This window comes from Rhinoderma darwinii, chromosome 4, assembly GCF_050947455.1.
Source record: "Rhinoderma darwinii isolate aRhiDar2 chromosome 4, aRhiDar2.hap1, whole genome shotgun sequence".
In the NCBI taxonomy this organism is placed as follows: Eukaryota; Metazoa; Chordata; class Amphibia; order Anura; family Rhinodermatidae; genus Rhinoderma; species Rhinoderma darwinii.
Window position 1 is genome coordinate 369,549,268 of NC_134690.1, and position 8,603 is coordinate 369,557,870.

Below are 8,603 nucleotides of genomic sequence, written 5' to 3' on the forward strand. Positions count from 1 at the left end.
ACCGGCCTCAGAAGCAAAGGAACACTAGAGGATTTTGGGGCCTCCTTTTTATTAGAAAATATTTTAGGCTCCATGTCGGGTTTGAAAGGCTCTTGCGGCACCAAAACAGTGGAAATCCCCCAAAAGTAACCCCATTTTGGAAACTATACCCCTTGAGGAAATTATCTAGGGGTATAGTGAGCATTTTGACCCCGCAGGTTTTTTGCAGAAATTATTGGAAGTAGACCGTGAAAATGAAAATCTACATTCTTTCAAAGAAAATGTAGGTTTAGCTTATTTTTTCTAATTTCCACAAGGACTAAAAGGAGAAAATGCACCACTACTTTTGTAAAGCAATTTCTCCCGAGTAAAACAATACCCTGCATGTGGTCATAAACGGCTGTTTGGACACACGGCGGAGCTTAGAAGGGAAAGAGCGCCATTTGGCTTTTGGAGCTCAAATTTAGCAGGAATGGTTTGCGGAGACCCCCGTCGCATTTGCAAAGCCCCTAAGGGACCAAAACAGTGAACACACCAAAAAAGTTACTCCATTTAGGAAACTACACTCCTTGAAGAATCCATCTAGGGGTGTAGTGAGCATTTTGAACCCACAGGGGTTTCATAGATTTTATTAGAATTGGGCAGTGAAGATAAAAAAAATCCTTTTTTTCCAATAAGACGTAGCTTTAGCTCAACATTTTTTATTTTCTCAACAAATAAAGGAATAAAAGAACCCCAACATTTGTAAAGCAACTTCTCTGGAGTACGGCAATACCCCATTTATGGTCATAAACTGCTGTTTGGGCATACGGCAAGGATCAGAATAGAAGGAGTGCCGTTTGGCTTTTGGAGCACAGATTTTGCTGGATTGGTTTCTTGACAGCATGTCACATTTGCAAAGCTCCTAAGGTACCAGTACAGTGGAAACTCCCCAAAAGTGACTCGATTCACGAAACTACACCCCTTGAGGAATTCATCTAGGGGTGTAGTGAGCATTTTGACCCCACAGGTGTTTCATAGATTTTATTAGAATTGGGCAGTGAAAATAAAAAAAATCCTTTTTCTTCAATAAGACGTAGTTTTAGCTGAAAATGTTTCATATTCTCAACAAATAAATGAAAAAAAGCACCCCAACACTTGTAAAGCAACTTCTCCTGTGTACGGCAATACCACATATGTGGTAATAAACTGCTGATTAGGCACAGAGTAGGGCTCAGAAGGGAAGGAGCGCCATTTGGCTTTTGGAGTACAGATTTTGCTGGATTGGTTTCTGGGCGCTATGTCGCATTTGCAAAGTCCCTGTGGGACCAAAACAGTGGATCCCCCCCAGAAGTGACCCCATTTTGGAAACTACACCCCTCAAGGTATTCACCTAGGGGTGTAGTGAGCATATTAACCCCACAGGTGATTGGCAGAAATTGGTGTGCACGCGATGTTGCAGAGTGAAAATGGTTTTTCAATAGATATGCCAATATGTGGCGCCCAGCTTGTGCCACTGGAGACACACACCCCAAAAATTGTTAAAAGGGTTCTCCCGGGTATGGCGATGCCATATATGTGGAAGTAAACTGCTGTTTGGGCACGCTGTAGGGTTCAGAATGGAGGTAGCGCCATTTGGCTTTTGGAGCGTGGATTTTGCTTGTAGTAGTTTTTGTTTTGAGTCTTACTGGTGTTTCCGTTTATAATGTGGGGGTACATGTAAGGCGGGCGGAGTATATAAGGGGCATAGTCAGGTGGTATAGTGGGGTAAAAAAAAACAATAAAATAATCCATAGATGTGTGTTATGCTGTGACACAATCCTTTCTGCACAGGCCGGTGTCGCACTAATAAATGGTCTTTACTTATCCCCCTTTTGGTCCACACTCCGCACCTTTGCAGTTTGGGGAATTTTGCAGGAAAGTGTTGTCCTGGCATAATACGGGCGCCCTCGCTTCCAGCAGATATGTTTGGACCCTCCCCTTCCTGGTTCCCTAATTTTAGGGGCCTTGATAATTCGCCACTTGAAACAGAAGAAACGTTCCCCTCGGGCACAACTGCATATTTTTATTTCCTGGCTTATCGGTGCCTTGACTAATTTTATTTTTTCATAGACGTAGTGGTATGAGGGCTGTTTTTTTTTGTGTGACGAGCTGTAGCTTTTATTGGTACCATTTTGGGGTACATGCGACTTTTTGATCACTTGTTATCCTTTTTTTTTTTGGGAGGCAAGGTGACCAAAAAACAGCAATTCTGGCATATTTTTTTAGTTCTTTTTATACAGCGTTCACCACGCGTTATAAATTACATGTTACCTTTATTCTGCAGGTCAGTCCGATTCCGGTAATACCTAATTTATAGCCCTTTTTAAGTTTTACAACTTTTTGCACAATAAAATAACTTTTGTAAAGAGAATGGATTTTTTCTGTCGCCAAGTTGTGAGAGCCATAACGGTTTTAAATTTTTCGTCGACGGAGCTGTATGAGGGCTTGTTTTTAGCGAGACGAGTTATAGTTTTTATAGGTACCATTTTTGGATACATGCGACTTTTTGATCACTTTTTATTTCAATTTTTGGAAGACAAAGTGACCAAAAAATAGCAATTAAGTCAGTATTTTTTAGTTATTTTTATTACGGCGTTCACTGTGCGGAATAAATAACATAATATTTTTATAGTTAAGGTCGTTACGGTCGCAGCGATACCAAATATGTATGGCTTTATTATTTTTTTCAATAATAAAAGACTTGATAAGGGAAAAAGGGCGATTGTGTTTTGTGTTATTATTTGAAACTTTTATTGTATTTTTTACAACTTTTATTTTTACTTTTTTTACACTTTTTTTTACACTTTTCTTTAGTCCCACTAGGGGACTTGAAGGTCCAACTGTTTTTTTGATGTTCTAATACATTGCACTACCTATGTAGTGCAATGTATTAGAACTGTCAGTTGTTCACTGACAGCAAGCCGATCAGGCTCCGCCTCCGGGCGGGGCCTAATCAGCTAACGTAATGGCAGATAGGAAGCCATTGTTAGGCATCCTGTTGCCATAGTAGCAGTCGCCAGCCTTGCCATCGCATGGCAAGGCTGACGATTGCATACAAACCACTTTGATGCAGCGATTGAATTGAATCGCTGCATTGAAGGGGTTAATGCCAGGAATCGGAGCTAGCTCCGGTTTCTGGCGTTAGATCGGGGTGTCCGCTGTAACATACAGCGGACACCCACTGCTGATGACGCCGGCTCAGCTTCTGAGCCGGAAGCTGAGCCGGCGCCATCTTGCCGATGGTACCGGAAGCCTCCTGGGCCCCGCCGACGACGGGGCATAGGAGGATTCCGTTACTGGTGGACCGGGAGGTAAGTATTACCCCTCCGATCGCATTTGCAGCCACCGGCAACCCAGCGATCACGTTGCTGGGGCGCCGGTGGCTATAAACTCCTCACATGCTGCGATCTCTATTGAACGCAGCATGTGAGGGGTTAATCGGTCGGATCGGAGGCTAGCTCCGGTCCTGGCCGATACCTCAGGGTGCCAGCTGTAACATACAGCTGTCACCCGGCGGTGATGTCGCTGGCTCAGCTCCTGAGCCAGCTTCATCTCCATCACGTACAGTTACGTGGAGATGCGGGAAAAGGCCATCTCCCATCACGTAACTGTACGTGAAATGGCGGGAAGGGGTTAAAATAGTAGATTTGTATTTGAAGAAATTATGTGAGCAATCTAAATGGATTAAAACTATGGTGTGAAACAAAGCAAAACGTCAATGTCTAGTGGATCTTTAGTGACATCTAGAGACAGATTTGGAGACTTATTTTACTTGTAATATACAGTAGTGACTGAAATAAAATCTACTTTTAAACCAATTGTTTATTAAATATATCGTGATAGTAGAATTGCAGCACAAGTTAGCTACGAAAACTTTTCTTCCATAAAATGTTTGATTTAATTTCTTAGTAGAATGATGTACTTATAAAGGTAGGGGCGGATTGTGAACTTAAATAGGCCCTGGAATTTTTTTTAAAAAGTGGACCCAGGTTGTGGGTGGGTCCAAATTGGCAGCAGTTCTCATGATTGGTGGTGGTCCCAGTGGTGGGACCCCCATCGATCAGACAATTATACACTATGCTGTTGGTAGGTGATTATCGATGATTGTAGGAAAACCCAGTAATAATATGATTTACCTAAAATAGCCGGGTGGGAATCCTCCGAGGCATTACTGAGCTAGTAGGCAGCAGCCAGCCAGTATAGTGCACGGCAGCAAGAGGCACAGACCAGATGGGAGCGCACCACTGTAGTAGGTGGTCCTTGCCTAATACAGTGGTGCGTTTCTGCTCCAACTCTCTAGTTTTCTTGAATTCCAATCTATTTATTATATACATTATGTCTCCACTGTTCCACGCTTCAGTAGTCCCTACCATTGGGAACTAGCCGTGTCCCATCTAGGAGTACCGTTCTGCAACGGCTTCTGTGACTGTAAAATATATGGGACGAAAATCAGTCATAATGGATTTGATCAGATTTTTTCTGTTTTTTGGTAGGCGATATGAAAAAACCACATACACGTAAAAAAGGCATTTGGTTAGGCGAAAAAGTGAATTTTTTTACTTAGAATTTTTTTTTTGCATAGCACTTTATTGAATTGTTATTTACAATATTTATTAGTTCCACAAGGGACTTGAAGAGACCATCGTTTGATCAGTGTAATGTGCCTGTCAGTGTAAACCTATTTGGGCACTTAGACTAGAGCGCCGTAAAAATGAAGTGCTGTAGCCTAAAGCACCTTAACCCGTTAGTGACCAGCCTGTTTTGGCCTTAAAAGTGTCCCTCCAAAGCTACTTTCCAATCCGATCTGACATCGGGCGTGGAGAGCTATAACTGCACGCTGAGCAGTACAGTTACTGAGGCAACCGTACATGCCCTGTGAGTATCGTCCACAGGTCGTAGTAATTAAAATAGGACCCATGCACGTTATTCACTGGGTGCCATACGGTTACCTCGGTAACTGCACTGCTCAGCCTGCAGTTATAGCTCTCCACGCCCGATGTCAGATCGGCTGGGAGAGTAGCTTTGGAAGGACACTTTATTGACCAAGCGATTTTTTGCAGTTTTTTCATCGTCGCATTTAAAGAGCCATAACTTTTTTATATTTCCGTCAACATAGATGTATGAGAACTTGTTTCTTGCGGGACGAGTTGTATTTTTTTAATGGAACCATTTTGACTTACATATAGTTTATTGATTAACTATTACTAACTTTTGGGAGGGGGAATGGAGAAAAGAAACAGCAATTCCACAATTATTTTTTGCATTTTAAATCTACATCGTTCAACGTGCGGTGCAAATAACATGTTACCTTTATTCTATGGTTCTATAAGATTATGACGATATTAAATATGTACAGGCTTTTTTCATGTTCTACTACTTTTGCACAATAAAAACACTTTTAATAGAAAATAATTTGTTTTTGCATCGTTGTGTTCAAAGAGCCATAACTTTTTAATTCTTCCGTCGATGTAACCGTATGCAGGCTTGATATTTGTGGGATGTGATGTAGTTATAATTGGTATCATTTTGGGGTAAATGGGATTTCCTGATCGTCCTAAGGCATCACACTTTAGGGTTGAGATACTTCATCTGACCGGATAGAAGAGAAATATTACTCAGCAATAATCACTTAAACAATTAGGAGGTCCCAGGTAACCTTAAATACAGCCCAAATCCCTTCAGAAAGCGTATTTTTTCTCTTCTATGAACATGGATTGTTGAAGACAGAAGACACCTATACCAAAATGCTTTATAAAGAAGGGGTTCCTCTGTCCCTAAGCTGCAACCCATGAGGATATGGGGGGCTGTATACTGGGGGTATCCTCGGTCCCTCGGCCTGCCTTCTAAAAATCTTACCTGGAGGTAATGAGAAGCCATGCTTCCAGTCTGGAGTGGCATACAGGTCTTATCTGTCCCTCGGCTCCTAGACGTGGATCTCATACACCTCCGGACGGGTGTCCCAAGATGACCGCCGCCGAGGTAAGGTGAACGCTGGATTCCGGCGCATGTGCACTCTCCCGGACTTCGGTGCAGACTGCGCATGTGCGAGAAAGGAAGCCTCGCGGGATCCCAGCGTTTCAATAAAGGACCGCGAATCCGGGGCTACGGCGCTGGTGCAGCTGCTCGACACTGGAGATTAAGGTACCCCAAACTTTCATTGTGTAATGTGAGAAGGGTTTGCTTCCTTGAGGTCGCTTAAAGATAAGATTGTAATTTGCATGCCTTTTTTCCAAGATGGCAAGTCCTGCATCTCAAGGGAAACGTAAAAGGAAATCCATGCACAATATGTGTAAAGGTTGTCAGCAACCGTTGCCAGGGGATTGGGACCAGAGTTTCTGCTCACCTTGCAGACCTCCGGAACAATCCTTCCATACTGAAGCCGTGGGGTTTCTGTCCTGGTTTAAAGATTAGTTTACAGATACCTTTTAGGAGATTAATTCGGCTGCTATGCCGAAAAAATCTAAAGGTGGAAAACGGTCGCCCTCTCCGCAATCCCCTTCTGAATATGATCTATCGGAGGAGGATCTGGATTCAGAGGACTCTGATGGGGAACCTTCAGATAATATTTATCTGTTAGATAAAGACAAGGTCCCGCACTTGCTGAAAGCAGTCAAACTGACCGTGGAGACTGATAAAGATGTGTCTCATAAACCTAAAAAGGAACAACTTTATTATTTTCCGGTCAATAAAGACAGAGTCCTCCCCTCCCATCCTGTTATTACAGACTGGGTCCAGAAAGATTGTGATAAGCCGGAGAGACGCATCGATCAAGGGGCGAGGTTTAAACACACCCACAAAACAGATCCCAAGTTCAGTTCTAACTGGGATGTTCCGCCCAAAGTTGATCTTGGTGTCGCCAGATTGTCAAAGAAATCTGTATTTCCTTCAGAAGAGTCCTCGCTCTTAAAGGATCCAATGGATCGCAGAGCTGATTCCATATTAAAAAAAGCCTACTCATCGTCGGCTGCGGCGTGTAAAGTGGCATCAGCTTCCATCTCGGTTGCCACAGCCCTTCGTACATGGCTTAGTCAGCTATATCAAGATCTGGAGAAAGGCGTACCGAGAGAGATCTTGCAAAATATCCCTCTCATGAAAGCAGCTGCAGAGTTTTTTGTGACGAGCAGCTGGCTGTCTTGAAGTTTTCTTCCAGATCCCTGGCTCTCTCTAATATGGCGCGTAGAACCCTCTGGATCAAGCAATGGACAGGGGACGTGCCATCTAAAAATAATTTCTGTTCCCTACCATTCCAACCCTCCTCTCTCTTTGGCCCTCAGCTGGAAGACATCCTTAAATTAATTAATGATGAAAAAGGGGTTTCCTTCCCACGTCCTTCAATGAGGTCGCCATTTATAACCTCTCAAAACCATTCCAAAAGGTCCCCTGAGGGTCAGAAATATTTGGGGGGGGGGGCGGGGTGACAGGCAGCGTAGATTCAAACGTAAGCAAGAGGGTAACCCCTTCGTTAGGAAGAAATCACCCTTTCAAAAAAATTCTAACTTATGACGCCAAGAGAGAGGAGTGTCCAGTAGGTGGAAGACTGGGAAAGTTTGTTCACCTATGGCTAAAAACGTCCACAGACGCCTGGGTCAGATCCACCATCCAGAATGGCTACTCACTGGAACTAAACACCGTTCCAAGGAACATATTCTGTATAAACAGGGGAAGAGATCCTATTGTTCTCAGGCTTATTCAGGACTTCATAAGGAAGGGAGCATTGGAGGAAGTCCCGTATCATCAGCGGGGTCGGGTAGTGTACTCCCCTATCTTTGCCATTCCAAAACAAGAAGACAAGTGGCGGTTAGTGATAGATTTAACATATCTGAACCAGTTCTTTGTAAAGAAAAAGTTGAAAATAGAATCTATACAATCAGTCATAAATATTATCCAGAATGGAGATCTCCTAGCCACTATCGATCTGCAAGATGCATACCTTCATATCCCAGTCCTGAAGAAACACAGGAAGTTTCTTCTGGGTAGCAGTTCTTGTTCATCATCATGTCCTACATCTTCAGTTCACCTGCCTACCCTTTGGGATAACATCAGCACCCTGAGTGTTCACGAAGGTAGCGGTGGTACTGTCTGCAGTACTACGCATGAAAGGGATCTTTGTATGTCCGTACCTGGATGATTGGCTGGTGAGAGCCACGTCAGAAGGCACGCTCATTAAACACCTGAAGTTCCCTCTAGACATGCTCAGAAAGCACGGTTTCATCATAAACCTCCAGAAGTCTCATCTAACACCATGCATCAAGTTAAAGTACATAGGCTTCATGATGGTCACACAGAAAATGTCACTGACTTTGTCCAGCGACCGAATATGTTCTATCCGTCAGGGTGTTCAGCGACTAACTTCATTGAGTCACTGCTCCATTCGTCAGGCCATGAGAGTGTTAGGCCTTCTAACATCGGCTATCGAGGCGGTACCCTGGGAAAGGGCACACATCCGAATGTTGCAATCCAACATACTAAAAAGCTGGGACAAGAGATTAGTGTCGCTCGACACCTTAATATCAGTGCCCCCAGATGTGAAACGGGACCTCCAGTGGTGGCTGGTACCCTACCATCTCGATCGAGGCAGATCTTTGAAACCAGTTCATCGGATA